The following is a 17,787-nucleotide window of genomic DNA, read 5'->3' on the forward strand; positions in this document are numbered from 1 at the left end:
GAACCTACCTCAGTCAGAAATAAAAATAAATAAGAACACAAAACGTTGACTGGTTCTACAGCAGTGGATGTGTGCATGGTTGATACAGAGAGCAAAGAAAATAAATCCTGGTTACTTAATGAAAGGAAGAAGTAATTTGTGTAAATGGAGCCTTAACAAAAGAAACGTGGAACGCGCAGGAAAAGGCTGCCGCGACCATAGGTGCCTTGGGGGACGCGCGGGGACTGGGACGCAGGCAGTAAGTCATCGGGATGCCTCAGGCCGGCAGCCCTAAGAACCTGGACGGAGCCGCACATCAAAGAGCGGGGAGCGGGCTTGATTTTATTTGATCATCAAAGGAATGGCTGAATCAGCAAGGCATTCGTGTCTGCACCCTGGGTAGTGCGCACAACTTTAGAAAGGTGTTTGCGCTTCGGGCTAGCTTCTACAGAACAAGGCGCCCAAGGTTAATGCAGGAGAGAAAGCTCTTACCTGCGGGAGGATCCAACTCTGGTGTCTTGACCAGGCTACGCCAACTGTGAACCAGACACAAAGTGCGCGCCAACACAGGCACAGTTGTGAGACCTCGCAGCGTCCCTTCCCAGAGGAGCCTAAAAAGCTTTGGGGTCCAGCCGGCTTTTCTTCAGCCTTAAGTAGCATCCTGGCTGACTCTCTGTTGGGTCCCAGAGTGTTCAGGGGTCACAGCCCGCAGGACAGGGAAAATGCATGTGAACTCTACTCTGTATAGAATGATAGCAAGTCTACTGTGTGTATTTGAAAATTTCATAGACAAATGTGGGGACGACTGGTAAGAACACTCTTGGGAGAGTTCTGGTGGCATTTTATTAACCCTCTCTGCCACCTCTCCTTTAGCTGTCACTCTCATCTGAAGTTAACATCTGTTGGAACTTTATACAGTATTGCTAAAATCCGGTCTTTGCTGCCTCCTTCCTTTGTAAGTCCTGCAGACTTGGCTTTAGAATGAGCCAGGGCTCACCCTCAGTTAGTGATTTTGTGTGTGTACAGAGGTATGCTTAAAGGAAACTTCCTCCAGTGCAGGGCTGGGGATGTGGAATAATAATTTACACATACTGAGTCATTGCTATAACTCAATTTTACTGATCACCTTGATGTAATGTAAAAACTAGACCCAGAAGGCCATTTGCCCGTTCATTTTACCAATTGTGGGAGTTAAATACCCTGTGCATACCTTGGGGAATTTATGGTATTACATTTTACCTTTGTATCCTAGAGGAATAACTTCCTACATACAACACAGGGGCACTGCATATCAACGTGTATAACGAATTGTGTGCGTAGATTTGAGAACGTTCTTGCCTGAATTGGGGGAAGAATGGACCTGTTTTATGAAAGAGACAGAACTCAGGATGGATCTATGTTAGGCACTGTTATTGGTATTGGCGACAGCGGAATCCTTTTAGAGTAAAATTCAATTAAGACAAAAGTATTTATAGTTGACACAATCAGAAGAATAAAGTAGTCATGTCAGAAAAGAAAATCTCTGGATTTGGAGGTAGGAGCTCTACTGCCCAAGGGGAGGGTCAGATGAGAACTGCCCCCACCCTTTTCTGGGCATCAACCCTTGGCTGTCATGGCTCAGCTTTCAGAGCCTAGGTTTCTCATCACTGCCCTCTACTGCTCAGGGTTCCATATTTCTTCTTTTTGTCCCCTCCACTTCCCAATGACAGAGTAACTTATAGTTCCCTGAAGTGGTGACCTAGAAAACATTTCTCTATCCCCAACCCCACCTGCAAAAAAAACTTGACCAGTTTTTTTCCTCCAGGCCCAAGAGTTAGTAAATAAATTAATGCAAATGAAGTGCTGATGGATGGCTTAATGTGTTCTCCTGTCCAACCTATTATAGTTCCCCTGAAATTAATGTTTTCAGTGCTTAAAAAGAGGTGGGAGTGGGAATGGAAATTTGAGGTGGCTTTGCCACAAGGGCAGATATTTCGGGGGAAGTTGCTAACAAAGGCCTTGTCAACTACAATAATATCTTATCTATTGTCTGAAGTAACCTGCCCCCTTCCACAATAGTGAGTGAATTCAGTTATCCTCAAAATTTATAGTGAACCCTAACTGGTTTGGCTAAGTGGTTAGAGCATCAGCCTGCAGACTGAAGGGTCCCAGGGTTTGATTCTGGTCAAGGGCACTTGCTAGGGCTGCGGGCTCGACTCCAAGTGGAGGGCGTGCAGGAGGCAGCAGATCAATGATTCTCTCTCATTATTGGTGTTTCTATCTCTCTCTCTCCCTCTCTCTCTCTCTCCCTTCCTCTCTGAAATCAATAAAAATATATTTTAAAAAATTTACAGTGAAACTTGTATTTCAAATGCAATTTCACCTGGAAGCCCAATCATGAAATGAACTAAGAAAGAATTGCCCTGGTTGAAAGAAGGTGATGGGTCTATAACGGAGAACTGGCCAGTAGCAGCTCACCACCCTCAACATCTTTACTTCTTCCCCCTGGGCTCTTGGGAGTACAATTTGAAAATTATGATTTTGCAGGAGGTCAATATGAAGATATAGACATCATTGTGGACATAGGAAACAACTAGTTGGAACAAGAGAGAAATTGTATAATTAGAAGCATTATCATGACCATGAATGAAAACAATCATACATATACTAGTATGTAATGTGAATAGAATTATTAGATGTCATATTCATAGATTAATGAATACGCTTATAAATAATGATTACTGGAAAGGGTTCACTTTTATATCTTCCTTGAACCAAGGGTGTAGTAATGTCAGCATCTGTGTTGAGGAATGTACACTAGATAATCACAATCGGGGCCTGGGAAGAGAGCCACAGGAATAAAATGTTGTGTAAGTTGTGGAGATTTTTTTTCTTCTGTTTCCTCCATTTGCAACAGGGCAGACTGCACTGATAACAGCTGCAGAAACAATTGGGGACCTTATTCACAAAATCAAAGGCACAAGGCCAGATGGCAGCAAACCAAAGGAGCTGAAGATGGAGAGGATTACAAAATGCTGGTGAAATAGGGAACGAGTCTCTTGGGGAAAAACATCCCCGTGTTTTCATTAAAATGTAGAAATCAAACATTTTTGTGTGCAAAATCACAATCAATACAGTATAACATAAAAGCAGCAAGTGTTTGTTAACTGGAAAGTTTATCCATGGAGGAAAACAATTTTCTTAGTAGAAAGTTTGATGGGCTGTTCAGGCTTGCTCTGTCATTTTTCTTGTCTCTCTTCATAATCTCTATGGAATCCAGAAACAACCAGTAAAAGAAGAGAATCTCTGCTCCTTTAATTACTTCCTGTAAATTTGACAACTACTACTTCAATCTCATTGGCTATTCACTTATAAATAGGCCACTCTTTCAAAGACAGAGTAATTATTTGGGTACACTCACTTCCCTAGCTATATATCATGCCTTTCAAAACTAAGTGCTTCCAACCTGCCTTAACAGTGTCTTAGCATCTCACTTGAGTGTAATATGTTTAACTGTTAACTGTTACTTAATTTCTTAGCTGGTAAATATTTAAATATATTAGCTGATAATATAGACCCAAAGTTTGAAATAAAACCCCAAACAAAGTTTATCAAAGTGGAGGACAAAAAAGAAACCCAATCTTTGTGATGGATCAGAATTATTGAAGCCTACTTGATCTCACTCACACCTGCATATTTTATAATTTACCATGAATTTTGTATTTATGAGACTATTCTAGGTGAAGTGCCCTTAGGAATAAAAGTAAACTTTTGAAAATATTGTTTGTGTGTGTGTTTGTGTTTAGTTGGAAAGGAAATATGCCATTAAGGAAAATAGCATAAACCAGGTGATTTAATGAGTTACTATAATTCTTAAGCCTACAATGCTAGTACTTTCTATTGTGTTCTAAGAAAAAAAATCTAATTTTTTAAAAGTATTAGTGCTGGTATAGATAAAAATAATCTAGACTAACTTTTTGAACATGGAATTTTATTTATTGGTTCAAGATACTTTTTTTCCTAATAAAAATTGGGACTTTATAATTAATATTTAAACCCTGGATATTGACTTAAATATAAGATTAATCAGAAAGAATTCAAGGGTCATGCATGGAGTATACATTAAGTTGCTGTTTTGTATAGTATGAAGTTAAGAGAATATCTGGCACCTATGTAATAATTTTGATCTATTGAAAATAGCCAATCTGATAGTTGAAGACACTTTAATGAATTTTGAGGGGTTCTAGCTTATCAGCTTTGACTCTCTATTGACCAAATAAACCATTTTATTACAAACATATAATTCATTATGCATTGAGTAACAATTTAAGTTAGTATGGCTAGGTCCAATGTTTAACTATGAATGAAACTTATTTTGATTCCAGTGCTTGACCTTTAAGTATTATTTTATAACTTTAAATAAATAAAAAACACCATTTTGGAGCTTTATCATTTCAGAGTTTGGTATATATGTTTAACATAATTATAGGAAACTATAGGGCTTTTAGGAAGTAGTCACAAGGTGGGTGGGCTCTCCTGTCATTTCTAATATGTGCAAGGTGAAATGGAGATGGACAGAATCATGAAACAAAAATTTCAGTGCAAACATACATTCAGCGAACTTTGGAAAGCAGAAATGAGAGATTCTAAAATGAAACAGAATCATCCATTACAAATCAGTGATTCTGTTCATCTTTGTATCAGCAGATGTATCAGGACCAAAGGAAATAGGGTAATATGTGCCTTATCTGGAACACATTAAACTATGGCAGTAAAACAATGCACATCTGCATAAGTGATTAGTCGTGCTTTAATTTTCCTTTCAAGGCTGTGTATGGGGAGGAAGTGTTTGGAAAAAAACCTACTGCTTACTTTTTTATCCTTCTTCATTAAGGAGGAAGGTAGTGGAGATTCAGTCTTACCATTGAATAGTCTCTTTCAAACTTGGAAGAAAAAAATGGCACAATCGAGGAATATTTGTGACAGACATTTCTATAAAAAAGCCAAGACTCTGCCTGGGCAGCTCAACTGGTCACTGTCATCCTGATACGCCAAGGTTGCAGGTTTGACACGTGTCTGAATCAACCAATGAATCCTAAACAATTGGAGCAAAATTGATATTTCTCTCTCTCTCTAAAAAAAAAATCTATAAATAATTTTTAAAAATCTATAAAGAAGCCAAGGCACACAGTGTCTATAAATGGGAAAAATATGTTAGTACATAGAGCATGACATATCTATGGAGATCAATATTTGTTTGATACAAAATACTAACCATATTCAAAAGCAATACATTTTAGTTACTTTTAACAAAATATCTTTAGGAGGATACACAAAAAGCGGATAACATTGGTTGCTTTAAGAGGGGACCTAGCTGGTTGAAGGATGGGGTTAGGAGAAAGACTTTTTTTGTATGTACTAATATACCCATTGAATTTTGAACACCTAGGATGTATTACAAAGCTATTCCCAACCTAACAAAATAAAAGAAAAGAAGTAATTAAGTCCATGGGGGTTTCCCAAAAGAATGGTTCAAATGGACACCATTATTCTTCGGATTTTGTTGTTGTTGTTGTTGGGCCTTAATGAAGATACAGTAATCTGGAGTGAATATTAAAAGATGAATAATAACCATTCTTTTCTTGGGGTTGCACTACTATCCAATAAGTGTGTAGTGAGGACGGTACTGCTAACACCTAAGCAACACCAGAGCTCTCTGCTTTACTTTGGTGTGATTTTTGGAAAAAAATAAAAATAATATTTGGATATACTGAAAGGAGGGGGAAGCATTCTAGGCAGGGCAACTGACATTAAGCAAAGTCCCAGGGAAGAAAATATAAGACATTCATGGCCTTAGTAAGTAGATTGGGCTGACTGTAAGTAATTTGGGAGGTATGGTTGGAGAGAGATTAATGTATAGATTATGAAGGGCCTTGAGGGCCAGGATAAGATGTTAAGATTTAGCAATACAAGCTGTGGAAGCTTTGGAAATTTTTGAACAAGGGAAACTGGCCTCCGTATAATGTTCAGTGTGGATTGAGATGGGAGAGATTGGAGTTTGTACAACATCCCAGGCAAGGAGGTTGGGGTGGATTTATAAAAGTTGGAGGAATGAGACTGAGAAAAAGTCTCAGGAACTGGACTGTGAGGAGAACCCGTTTGCTGGAGGGTTCCCAAAGAAAGTGGCCTCAAGTGCATCAGGTTCTTAAAGGTCAAAAAAGTGAAGGCTGAGAAAAATGTTATTTTATGTATCTTATTTGTAAGTAATTGTTGAGATAATATAAACTATATATTTTTATTAGATTTCTTCATGTGTTTTGAAATTTTAGTTTTCTGGCTAAATATTGGTAGTTTTATGTCTCTCTCTCTCTCTCTCTCTTTCTCTCCCCCCCACCCTTTCTTCTCCTTTACTCCTCTATCCAATGTTTTTGTCATTTATTCCTCCTTGCTTCTGGCACCCCCCAAACCATAACACTTTTGATAGTGTACAATTTCATGAGAGTAGAAGTCAAAACCAGATTTTCAGGAATTGTGGCGAAAGAGGTAAAAAAAAAAAAAAAAAAGCACTTATTAAAATGAAAAAAATCCAATATCATCAATATTTTTGAATGCTTACTATGTGCCACACTGTATTAGGCATTGAGCTTATAGCCTGGAACAAGACAACTTAATCTCTGCCTTTATGGAGTTTATAGCTCTCTTGAGAAGACAGACACGAAATGAGTAATTGATGATGTGTGGCTTATGTGTGCTAGAAGGAGAAGACTGAGTGCTTGGGAAGTTAATAGCAAAGACAAGACGGACAGAAATGGAAGAATGGCTGAAGGAATGTGGTGGGACACATGAAGTAGTTTTTTTTTTTTTCCCAACTGGGTGCATGTGTCTTTGAAGACATTGTTAGGAGTCCCTGGCGAGGATGAGAGCTGATAATTGATGATGCAAAGGACCTGGGGAGGCAAAAGGAGATGGGAGTAAGCACAGGTGGGAGGTTTACTTGTGAAAGGCAAGAAGGAAGAAGAGAACCCTATCGTGTAGAAGGAACGCTGTTTAGAGTTTGGGAGAGGGAAAGCAGGCAGTATTCAGGACTTAGGGTAAAGTTGGGGCTTCAGGGTTATGGGTTTGGAAAGCTCCTGGGAGAGTATATTGAGACTAATTGGCTTCATTCTGTGTCAAGCTTGTAGATTGCACCATTAACCCCATGACAACTCAAGGGTGTGGCAAAGGCATGGGATGGTGAAACAGTTTGATACACACAAATCTATCACCAGAATCGGAAAACCCTCACAAATCATGCCCTAAGTGGAAACCTTTAAAATCAATAGGCTTGCATGAAAGGCATCTTACTTCTTTTTCATATTATATGAAAATAGGGTATGTAATTTACTTACATGAATGTAAAGCTCTCAGATAGTAAAGAGTCCTTATGTGGTTAAAAAAAAAAAGCACAATGATTTTAATAGGATGGATTGAGTCAATAAAGAGATTTCATCTGGTTTGGGAATCTCCCTTAATGTGTGATGGAATGAATCAGCAGATTACAGAGGCCTTCTGGTGAAAGGGTATAAGTAAGAGTTCACTTAGTGACTTCTGAGATATTTTGGAAAATGAAGAAGAAAGCTCAAAAGATGGAGTCCTTTGGGGGTGTGAGTCAGGGGACTGAGTCCACAGGTTTCCATTCATATTCCCAGTTTCAGATAAAAGCAACTGGAGAATGGGAAGAAGTCTCTGCCACTAATGTTCCCCATGATAGACAAGACTGATGTACCTGGAAGGGCCGCATAGTGTCTGCTCTGGGGCAGTTGGGAAGGAAAAGATTAGCCCGCCGCCTCTGCCCACTGGGGCATCCCTCCCAGCTGCTCTTTCCCAACTGGAAAAAATCCTTCCTCTTTATTTCAGCCAAGGAAGAGAGCCCCCCTCTCAACAAGCCTGGGAAGATGAAGGAGATGAGTCCAAAGCGGCGCTAATCAGGATTTATACTAGTACATTTAACACATTTAATAATTTTGGGAGTGTAATCCAGGCTTGGGTATCCAGAAAAAGGCTAACTTCTGGCTAGAGTCTGGCAGGTATAAATCAAGCAGTCCACTACAAATATCGTGTTGATAGAGCCACTGATTCACGAATAGATATTTTAATGAGGAAAAAAGACACATTATGTTGTCATACACTCCCTACAAAAATATCTCTTTGCCATTTAGCTGTGAATGCATTTCCACTTTATGAAACCGCACTGCCTATCATTTTATAGCATTTGATAAATTGCAGCTAAGTATAGAGAATTATTGCAATTAAAAATTGGTATAATTCCGTTATTGCCATATTTCACAGGGCATCAGAAGTCAGACTGTCCTCGTTATTTTTTTAAATTAAATCTGTCTATCAGATAACCTAAGCCTTTAAAGCCATATATCCTATTTTAATTAAAAAAAATTCTGGTTGTGATCATTGTATAGAATTAAAATCCCATGTAAAATATGGGAAGAAGGAAGGTAAGGGGAGGTCATATAGTGTTACCTGATAAAAGGAGACAGTAATATTTAAAATGAGGTAAGTGTTGCACCGATTTATGACGTATTTTATCTTCAGGAGAAACCATAGTTTATCGTTGTGTCATTCAGCTTGAATCATCAGCTGTATATCTTGGACTTTTTGAATGTAACGGTTGAGGGGGAAAGACTTTCAGAGATGGGAGTTAGGAGACAGATCAAAAGCTTCAAGCAATTTTGTTTCGCTAGTTCAAACATATTTCTAGTGAAACGTATTTTGTTGTCATGCATGCATACATATATATAGTGATAGTTAAAGAGGGCGAGCGCCCCAGAGTTGCTGGGTGTTGTTAATAGAAAGTCAAGTAAAAATTAAAATATTTTTATGGCTTCTATAATCTCAAATTCTTTGCTCTTTCTACTTTTCTTTTTTTGACATCTAATCTTACAGTAGCCATTCTTATTTGTAGGTAATACCTATTGTAGAAAATAGAAATAGATTCATGATGCTAGATTCACAGACTAAATTTAACAGTAAATTTAAAGAACATAAATCTTCATGAAGTAATAGTAAATACTAATTAGAGTGTCTTAGGAAGTTGATTAGAGTTCCACATCCTACATAAGCCAGCATACTTAATCTGTAGTGTTAGTTTTTATTTTATTTATTTTTGTCATATTTATATTTCTTTGTTGCTTTTAATTAGTAATACTGTAAATAGTCACGAAACAAAACTTGTTATCAATACTTTGATAATAACTTGCTAATTTTACTTTTAACAATTAAAAGTCAATTTCTTTGAACAGTTTCAGATTTTCTCTTCATTTAACATTTCTTGCACTTTAAGTACTTTTAGAAATGAAGAAGAATATTCTTTTCTTTAACTAGTGGAAAACATTTTTATAATTTTTTAACATTTCCTTTTTCAGGACTTGATATTAGATTAGAATTAAATGATAAACATAGTTCTTAAAAAGAGTCATTAGTGTTAGGAGAAATAGATTTGAACTAGCAATACTATAGTCTGAGAACAGGAAAGAATATAAGTTCTTTAAACAGTTTTTGTGGAAATTGATCCCAAACGAATGAAATTATTTGATTCAAAAATATTTAGTAGGAAAGATGGGGGAGAAGAAGAGATGATAGTCTACTGTATGTTCTACACTTTTAAAATCTATTGTCTTTTCATTTTTGTTTTTAAAGACTACAGTTAATAAAGTAATCAGAGGCTAATTGGCCTTTCTTTCTCTAAAAAGCATAGGAATCTTATAAAATGTAGATTTTGCACTGCACTGTTCTCACCTCTGTGAAGTAGAAGAATAAAGCAGGTTTTCTTAAAAGAATTTTTAAAATGATGAAGAAAAAAACAAGAATAAAAGAAAAAGGAACAGTCTAATGTTTTGAGTTGGTGTAACTATTTAGACGTGGAAGTTGGAGACTTCCATATAATTCTTAGTATTATTTAGAGAACAGCAGCTTGAAGGGTTCTGATGCCTTGTGTGTCTTATCCAGACTTTATTAGAATGTTTACAAAAGGACTCACTTCATAACTCACATCCTTTCTTAAAGCAGTAACTATAAAGCCGCAAACATATGACAGATGTGTGTCTGTGTGTCTTTTCTGCCTTGTTTAGGCTTTATAGGAAGTTTTTTTCTCTTTTTTAAAAGAAAATCATTAGTGGAGGATCATTTCACATTAACATGCTTTCTTTTGTTTGATTCTTTTTTAAAGCTTGCTTAAAAACTGTATTTTCATTAGACCCATCAGAGAAAATAGTGTATAAGTTTCTGTATTTAATTTAGGTCACTCGAGGCTAAATTCACATTTACTACAGCTTACGGTAATAAAATACCTTTCAACGTTTTCACCATATTTTATACTTTGCTCTTTCAAAGACTTTTTTTTTTTCAAAGTCTCTTTGCCCCACCCACCCCCCTTTTTTTTGGTACTTCAGCAAGGTGAACATCTGATTGAATAGAGTTTTTATTTTTAAAAACAAAAAATATATATATGAAAACTTTAAAAAAATGGGTTCCAGAATTTCTTACATTTAAACATAGGATTATTATAACATGTATATATCTAACATATATAACTAGTAAAAACAAAGCATGAGGGTGGAATAAGTGGGAAAATAAATACTAAATACTAGATTTTGTACACACAAAAATACAAATGTATTTATTTATGATATTTTGTAAATATCTGTTATGTTGCAGATGTTGCATTAAATATTTAAATTTTACAACCTAAATTACACTACCAGCTATTTTGATTGCCTGCTTTTCAGAAAGGGATTGATGCACCACATGTAATAAAATAGCACTAATTCATATTCCACTCATTTATCCAAAGACTAGTTTAAGTGGAATTAATTAGTTTTACTAATTGACACTATCCTTGAAATTAGTAAAATCAGAGCAAAATAAGTTTGTTCAAATAGTTAAAATAGTATAAAAACACTCCTTTATTTTGTGAAAATGTTTGTACCCTTAGAGCAAAGAAAGGGATGGAAATTTTAAAATGAGTGTTTTCTATAGTTGGGACATAACATATGTTCTTTCCCTGTACAAGCTTTTCTATTAATTATATAAGTTATGTGTTAAATTCTAATATAATTAAAATATAGTATCATTATAATACTTTATCATATATTTTAATCTAGTTAGATTTATTAACAATTCTTTTCCTTGTAAATGTTAACCTATACTGTATTTTGGAATCATAAACAATCATTTCTTAAAACATAATACAATTTTGACTTAAGAGAATTCAACTGGTTTTTAGTTCTGCCTCCTTCTTCACCAACCCCAATTTTTCCTTTCTATTTCTGCATTTTCCATTTTCTAGGAAAGAATTTTTCATCATTTTTTATCACTGTGGTTTCATTAATAAGGCTTTTACTTTTCAGATATATTTTAAGGTTTTCTCTTAGTAAACTCTTCTTGGATATTAATAAAGTGTCAGTTTATATTCTGCTTTTGGAGCTGCTTGATGGTTTAGAGGGGAGTTTTTCTAAATTTTCCTAACAAGTTTATTAAGTACCTTCCAATTAACTGAGCCCTCCAGACTTTTGATAATTCTTCAGTACAAGGGAATAACATTTCCTGGATGAGCTCATTTACAACAAACAAACAAATAAACATTTTAAATAGGGAACTTTAATACAAATAATAAGATGGTTATAATGATTTTAATGGTCACATTAATGTATTTCATTACTATTTTATAATCATGAAGTATTTTTCTTAGAAATACTTGAGACATATAATTTACTTATAGCATATGCATTGTTACTATAATTACTCTGATGGACTTATTTCTGAGGGTCTTTATAATTAAAAGGGGAAAAAATCCATCAACAAAAGTGATTTCTCATTTTCCTCAATATTATGAAACTGAATCAAAATGACGAATCTTCAATGTGTGTGTCTGTGTGTGTGTGTGTGTCTTCCAATGCATATTTTTAAGCCCATCTAATTCTGGGGAATATCCTACAATACTTCTTCTATTTAATAGTTTTAAAGTTTCTAGTCATTATATTTTAAAAATAAACAAAACTAATGAAACACTCCCATGTTAATCTATAATAATCATCTATGTCGATCCCTCCATTCATTCATCCATCTATTACCTACCTTGCTATCTATCAAAATCAATCATTCGCTAATATGAAAAAAGTATTCAAGTCTTCAAAATGTCCTGAAACCTGACTTTATTTGCATTTCACTTCAGTAGAAGTACATTTAAGAGAAATGCCACTATGCTCCTATAATTCAAAAACTTCACAAGAAGTAAAAGTACTTTTATTTTAAATCATATTACATATAAAAATATTTGCAATGAGTAGGTATTATTCCAACTAAATTATTGTTAGTTTTATAGTTAGTACCTGATGTCAAAGTAAAACTTCAAATTGAAGTGGTTCAAAAGGAAAAGTTACCTGAAACTAACCAACAGATTATTATGAGACCTGCTTATTGTCTTTCCCCAGAAGCCAAAAGCCATCTTGTTGACTGTATTATTTTATCATTATGTACAGTTTTCTTATCCTTAAACATAGATGCTTTGTAAAGAATGGCATCTTGGTAAAAGATAAAAGACATTGTCAACTTTGTCTAACAGTTGAAAACAATTGTAAAAATGTATTCTCATTTTGAATTTTGATCACGTGCCTTTTTATTGCTGTAAAAAGACTAAGCCTTTCTGCCTCTTACATTGCTACAATTCTTCCGTCCGAAGACAGGACTGTGAAAATCTGCAATAGCCTTCAATGTGACTTGATGAATAGCAAGAGAGCTTGGTGGAAATGTTGAACTCCTTCATGATTAAAAAGCAAACCTTTAATGTAGTTTTTGTTTACCATGTCATAAGTGCAGCGTTGGAAGTTACTGCCAAAGAGTCATTGGAACAGGCATCAGTAAGGCAATGTCAGCCAGCCAATGCTTTGAAAATGATTCAGTTCCTCTAGCCTTATGACTAAAATAATATCCAGTGGCTCCAGCCCCAAGCCTGGTTAATGCATCTGTCCAGAACACATAATTACTCGGTCATAACATTCCCCCGGCCACCAGCCAACAAACCAATCAGCATTTCTTCCTAACTCACTAGAATTTTTGCTGTGTCAAACTGTTTGATCTTTAGGTAGTAAAAATGCAAAAAATGGAAGGACACTGCACTGGAAGGTTTTAATTTGGAATAGTTTCTCATGGAAATTAAATTTGAAGAGAAACATGTTTTTGTTGTCATGACTAAAGTTTGAGATTTTAATTTGGTATCCCTTTGCATATTGTGTAGTTTATTTTTTTTTAATTATAAGCTAACATTTTTAGTCGTTTCAGTGAGGAAATATTTTAGGAACAAAATAATGGCAAATATATCTCCAGTTACTATTAAAAAATGATTTTGTTTCCCAAACATAAACAAATATAGTGGCGCAAATATTTTGTTAACATAAATATTGTATGTGCATATATTTGTATACATGTGTGTATGTAGAATTCCTCAGATCGTCTTCAGAGGGCAATTACAAAAGCATATATGTATTTATATACATGTATGTATATGTGTAGTTGAGATTTTCACACAAGCTCATTACATTAGAGTTATTACTAATGAATTCCTTGAAATTATTATAGATTAATTTACATTATTTCTCATATTTCCACAGACTCATCTACAAGGTTTTAAAATGGATTACAAGAATCATTTTTATGAGGTAAAGATTCAGGGTATGTGAAATTCGAACTTAGTTACAAAGAAAAAATTGATTTAAGCAATCAGAGGAAGCAAGGGAAAACACTCCAGTTAGAAAGGGACGTGTGGGAAGAAATATCAGTGTGAGAGAAAACAGCATGGCCAGGAGAGTGTGAGAAAGTTGATCTTTTTGGAGTGCAAAGGGTATGTGAGAGAGTAATGTGAAGTAAGGTTGTAAGGGCTCTTATGAGTCAGGTTATGTGTGTTTTTAATATGCAAAATAGATGCATAGATATTAGAGCTGATAAGTTGAAGAAATGGGAATACTTCAAATTCATAAACGCATGAACCTATTTTCTCAATGACTTATCTCCTCTCACCTACCTTCTGCACCAGAATTCGATGGCAATGTGCTCATTAGATCAAATTCCTGGCTCCGTGTTTGGTATAAATAGAAATAAGTGTGGAACTACTTAGTTCCCACAAACAGTTGGTAAAATTACTATAGCATCACTTCTTTATCTCAGGCACATACTGATCTCTGAGGGACCAGAGCCTGGAAGATAAAAGATAGTATCATGGAATACATTTTGCCTTCCAAATAGTTGGTTATGGAGCACTCTGGAGGAAGAGCACAGTAGGTGTCCTTTTGACCTCAGGAGGAAAGAATTATGCATGTACAGAATATACAAACACCTGCATATAAGTGCGTAATGCTTTCTGCCTAGCTTCCCTCTTACTCTACTTTCTCATCATGCACATTTGTGTGGGGGCATTCACGTTTACAGCTGATGGCCCAATCTTCATGTCTCACTTTATTTCTCATGTGCTGTTCACAGTACTGTTTGCAGGTTAAAACCTTGAAGTATTTACCAAGATACTGTAATAAATGACAAACATGAACCATCTCTAAGACATAACTGCTTTCCTTCTTAGTGATTGACATGTTATAATTCCAAAGGAGACTTGAGCTTCCACTAGTGTTGATAAGGTTGGGCCTACAAGGCAGAGTGAGTCAACTAGGATAGTGTGTGGAGTCCCGAGCTTCTGCTACAATTGCAAATCTGTATTTTTATGTCCAACTATATCCTTAGAAGTCAATCTAGTCTGTAAAGAACTCTTGCTTAAAGGATTATTGTACTTAAAATGATAACCAACTTTAAGAAATTACATTAAGAAAAGAAGATAGTGTTCATGAATTACTATTGTCTCTGCTATTAATAAACTCTATATAGTGATTTCAGAGTGAATATAAATATAGAAATTTCTTTTTTGAGGTAATGGAATTCATGCTCTAAGGCAGTGCTGCCCAATAAAAATGGAATAAGAGCCATATATGTCACTTTGAAATTTGTAGTGGTTTAATAGCCACATTAGAACAAGTAAAAAGGAACAGATGAAATTAATTTTAATGTTTTACTTAACACTACTGAAAAATAGCAAAATAATATATCCATAATATTATTTCAACATTTAATCAATTAACAATATTAATAAGATATTTATCTATTTTTTAAAAATTAAATTCTAGCCCTAGCTGGTTTGTCTCAGTGGATAGATCATTGGCCTGCGGACTGAGGGGTCCCAGGTTCGATTCCAGCCAAGGGCACATGCCTGGATTGTGGGCTCCATTCCCGGTGGGGGGCGTTCAGGAGGCAGCCGATAGATGATTCTTTCTCATCATTGATGTTTCTATCTCTCTCTCTCCTCTCCTTTCCTCTCTGAAATCAATAAAGATATATTTGAAAAAACAATTAAATTCTCTCACCCTGTATGGTTGTACTGTTGTCCTATACACCAAAAAGTTGTGGGTTTGATCCCAGTCAGTGTACATGCCTGAATTGCAGGTCCGATCCTGCTTAGAGCACATACAGAAGGCAGCTGATCAGTGTTTCTCTCACATCTATGTTTCTCTCTCTCTCTCTCTCTCTCTCTCTCTCTCTCTCTCTCTCTCTCTCTCTCTCCTCTCTCTCTCTCTCCCTCTCTCCCTCCCTCTCTCTAAAAATCAATAGAAAGCATATCCTCAGGTGAAGATAAAAATTAATTAAATTTCTAAATTGAGTGTGTATTTGATATTTTTAACACATCTCAATTTAGACTGACCATATTTCAAGTGTTCAACAGCCACATGTGGCTAGTGGCTACCATATTAGACACACAGGTCTAAAGTGAGAGAGCTGAACACATAATTATGGTATGCTAGCTTGGAGGAACATTTGAAATTGATGTATACCTCTGTGTTCTAGTTCTCAGAGAGCAACATCGTAATGATATTTCCCACAGAAGACTTTTTTCAGATACTTAATTCATTTAGATTTATCTACATACTTACCATGATTTTTATTCTTTATTTCTTCTTGAATTTCTGAGTTTCCCTCAGGGGTAAATTTTATCCAGCCTGAAAAATATTCTAAATGCAACCTCTGTTGGAGATGAATTCTCTCAGTTTTTGTTTGTCTGAAAAATGTCTTAATTTGATCTTCATTTTTGGACGGTATTTTTTTGCTATGCATATACACAAAATTTAGATTGTTATTTTATCTAAATCATTTAAATCTAGTATTTTTGTTTTTCTTTTGCTTGTGTTGTTTCTGTTGAGGAGTTAGCTGTCAGCCATCAGGCTAATCATTGCTCTTTTAAGGTAATCTGTTATTTTTTCTTTTAATTGCTTTCAAGATTTTTTTTTGTTTTGAATTGGTTTTCTGCATGATTTTCTTTCTTTCTTTTTTAAAAAAAATCCTCACCTGAGGATATGTTTATTGATTTTAGAGGGAGGATGGGAGAGGGAGAAAGAGTGAATGAGAGAGAGAGAGAGAGAGAGAGAGAGAGAGAGAGAGAGAGAGAGAGAAATATTGATGTGAGAGAGAAACATCAATGGGTTACCTCTCCTGACAGGAGATTGAACCTGCAACATAGATATATGCTCTGACTAGGAATCGAATCCTCAGCCTTTTGGTGTATGGGAGGACACTCCAACTAACTGAGTCACAAACCAGGGCAGCATGATTTTCATCAGTTTTACCATAATGTGAGTAGGATATTAAATTTTTAAAGTTTTTTCCTACTTGTGCTTTGTATGGCTCCTTGACTATGTGGCTTGATTTATTCCATTTGTATGGGAACATTCTCAGCCATTTTCTCTTTAAATATAATTGCTATTCCATCTCTTTCTATTCTTCTTCTGGGATTTTTATTATAATTATGTTAGACTTTTAAACTATATCTTTACAGTTCTTTTTTTTTTTTTTTTGGTATTTTTTTATTCCTTAGTCTCTCCATGCTTCATTCTGAAAATTTTCTTCTGACCTACATCTCAGTTTACGAATTCTCTACTTAATCATCTTTAACTTACTATAAAACCTTTTCATTGAGATTTTAACTTAGGTAATTGTTTTATAGTTGATCTGGAATTTCGACTTCAAAAATTGATTTAGTTCTTTGTTAAAATTTGAAGCCTTATCTTTTATGTCTTTGAACAAAATAAGCTTAACTCCAAATTTAGAGATCCTATGGGTCTGTTTCTTTTTGCTAATTTTCAGTAGAGTTACTTTTCTTTGTCTGCTTCTTTCCCTCCACGTCACCCCCTAGCAATGAGTTTAGAGATTTCCCTTAAAGGATTCTGGAAAAGAGGATAATGTTAAAATTTCTACAGAGGATTTACTTTTTCCTCCACCAGGAATCTGGAAATACTGGCAAGTTAGGGATCATCTTAATCCATTTTCACGTATTGAGATGATTTTAGTTGAGCTGTGGATCCTGCAAGTGCTGTACACTACACTTCACACTTATCCTTGTCCTTATTGACCCTTATCATCTGAAGGTGCATTTTCTTCAACGTTCCAACTAAAAGGAAGGGGATTCAACCTCCTTTGGCAGGCTCTGGACTGTTTCTATTCTCTGCCGAAAGCCCCACTGATTCTCTCACCCTTCCTCTCTAAAATTAAGAAAAAAGAAGGATGGGTCCTAGCCGATTTGGCTCATGGACAGAGCATCAGCCTGCGGATTGAAGGGTCCTGGATTTGATTCCAGTCAAGGGCACATACCTCAGTTGCAGGGCCCTGGTCAGGGCTTGTGCAGGAGGCAACCAATCGATGTGTTTCTCTCATATCGATGTTTCTCATGTTTCTCTCTGTCTTTCCCTCTTT

The 17,787-nt window shown here is 35.5% G+C and overlaps 1 non-coding gene across 1 annotated transcript; it reads left to right on the plus strand.

Annotated features, from left to right (window-relative positions):
* The first annotated feature begins 5,588 nt into the window (after nucleotides 1-5,588).
* On the plus strand, nucleotides 5,589-5,704 carry LOC114227681 (U4atac minor spliceosomal RNA). Its single transcript, XR_003613752.1, has one exon. It is a non-coding gene; the product is annotated as a U4atac minor spliceosomal RNA (small nuclear RNA).
* The last annotated feature ends 12,083 nt before the right edge of the window (nucleotides 5,705-17,787 follow it).

Source organism: Eptesicus fuscus, chromosome 6, assembly GCF_027574615.1.
Source record: "Eptesicus fuscus isolate TK198812 chromosome 6, DD_ASM_mEF_20220401, whole genome shotgun sequence".
Classification (NCBI taxonomy): Eukaryota; Metazoa; Chordata; class Mammalia; order Chiroptera; family Vespertilionidae; genus Eptesicus; species Eptesicus fuscus.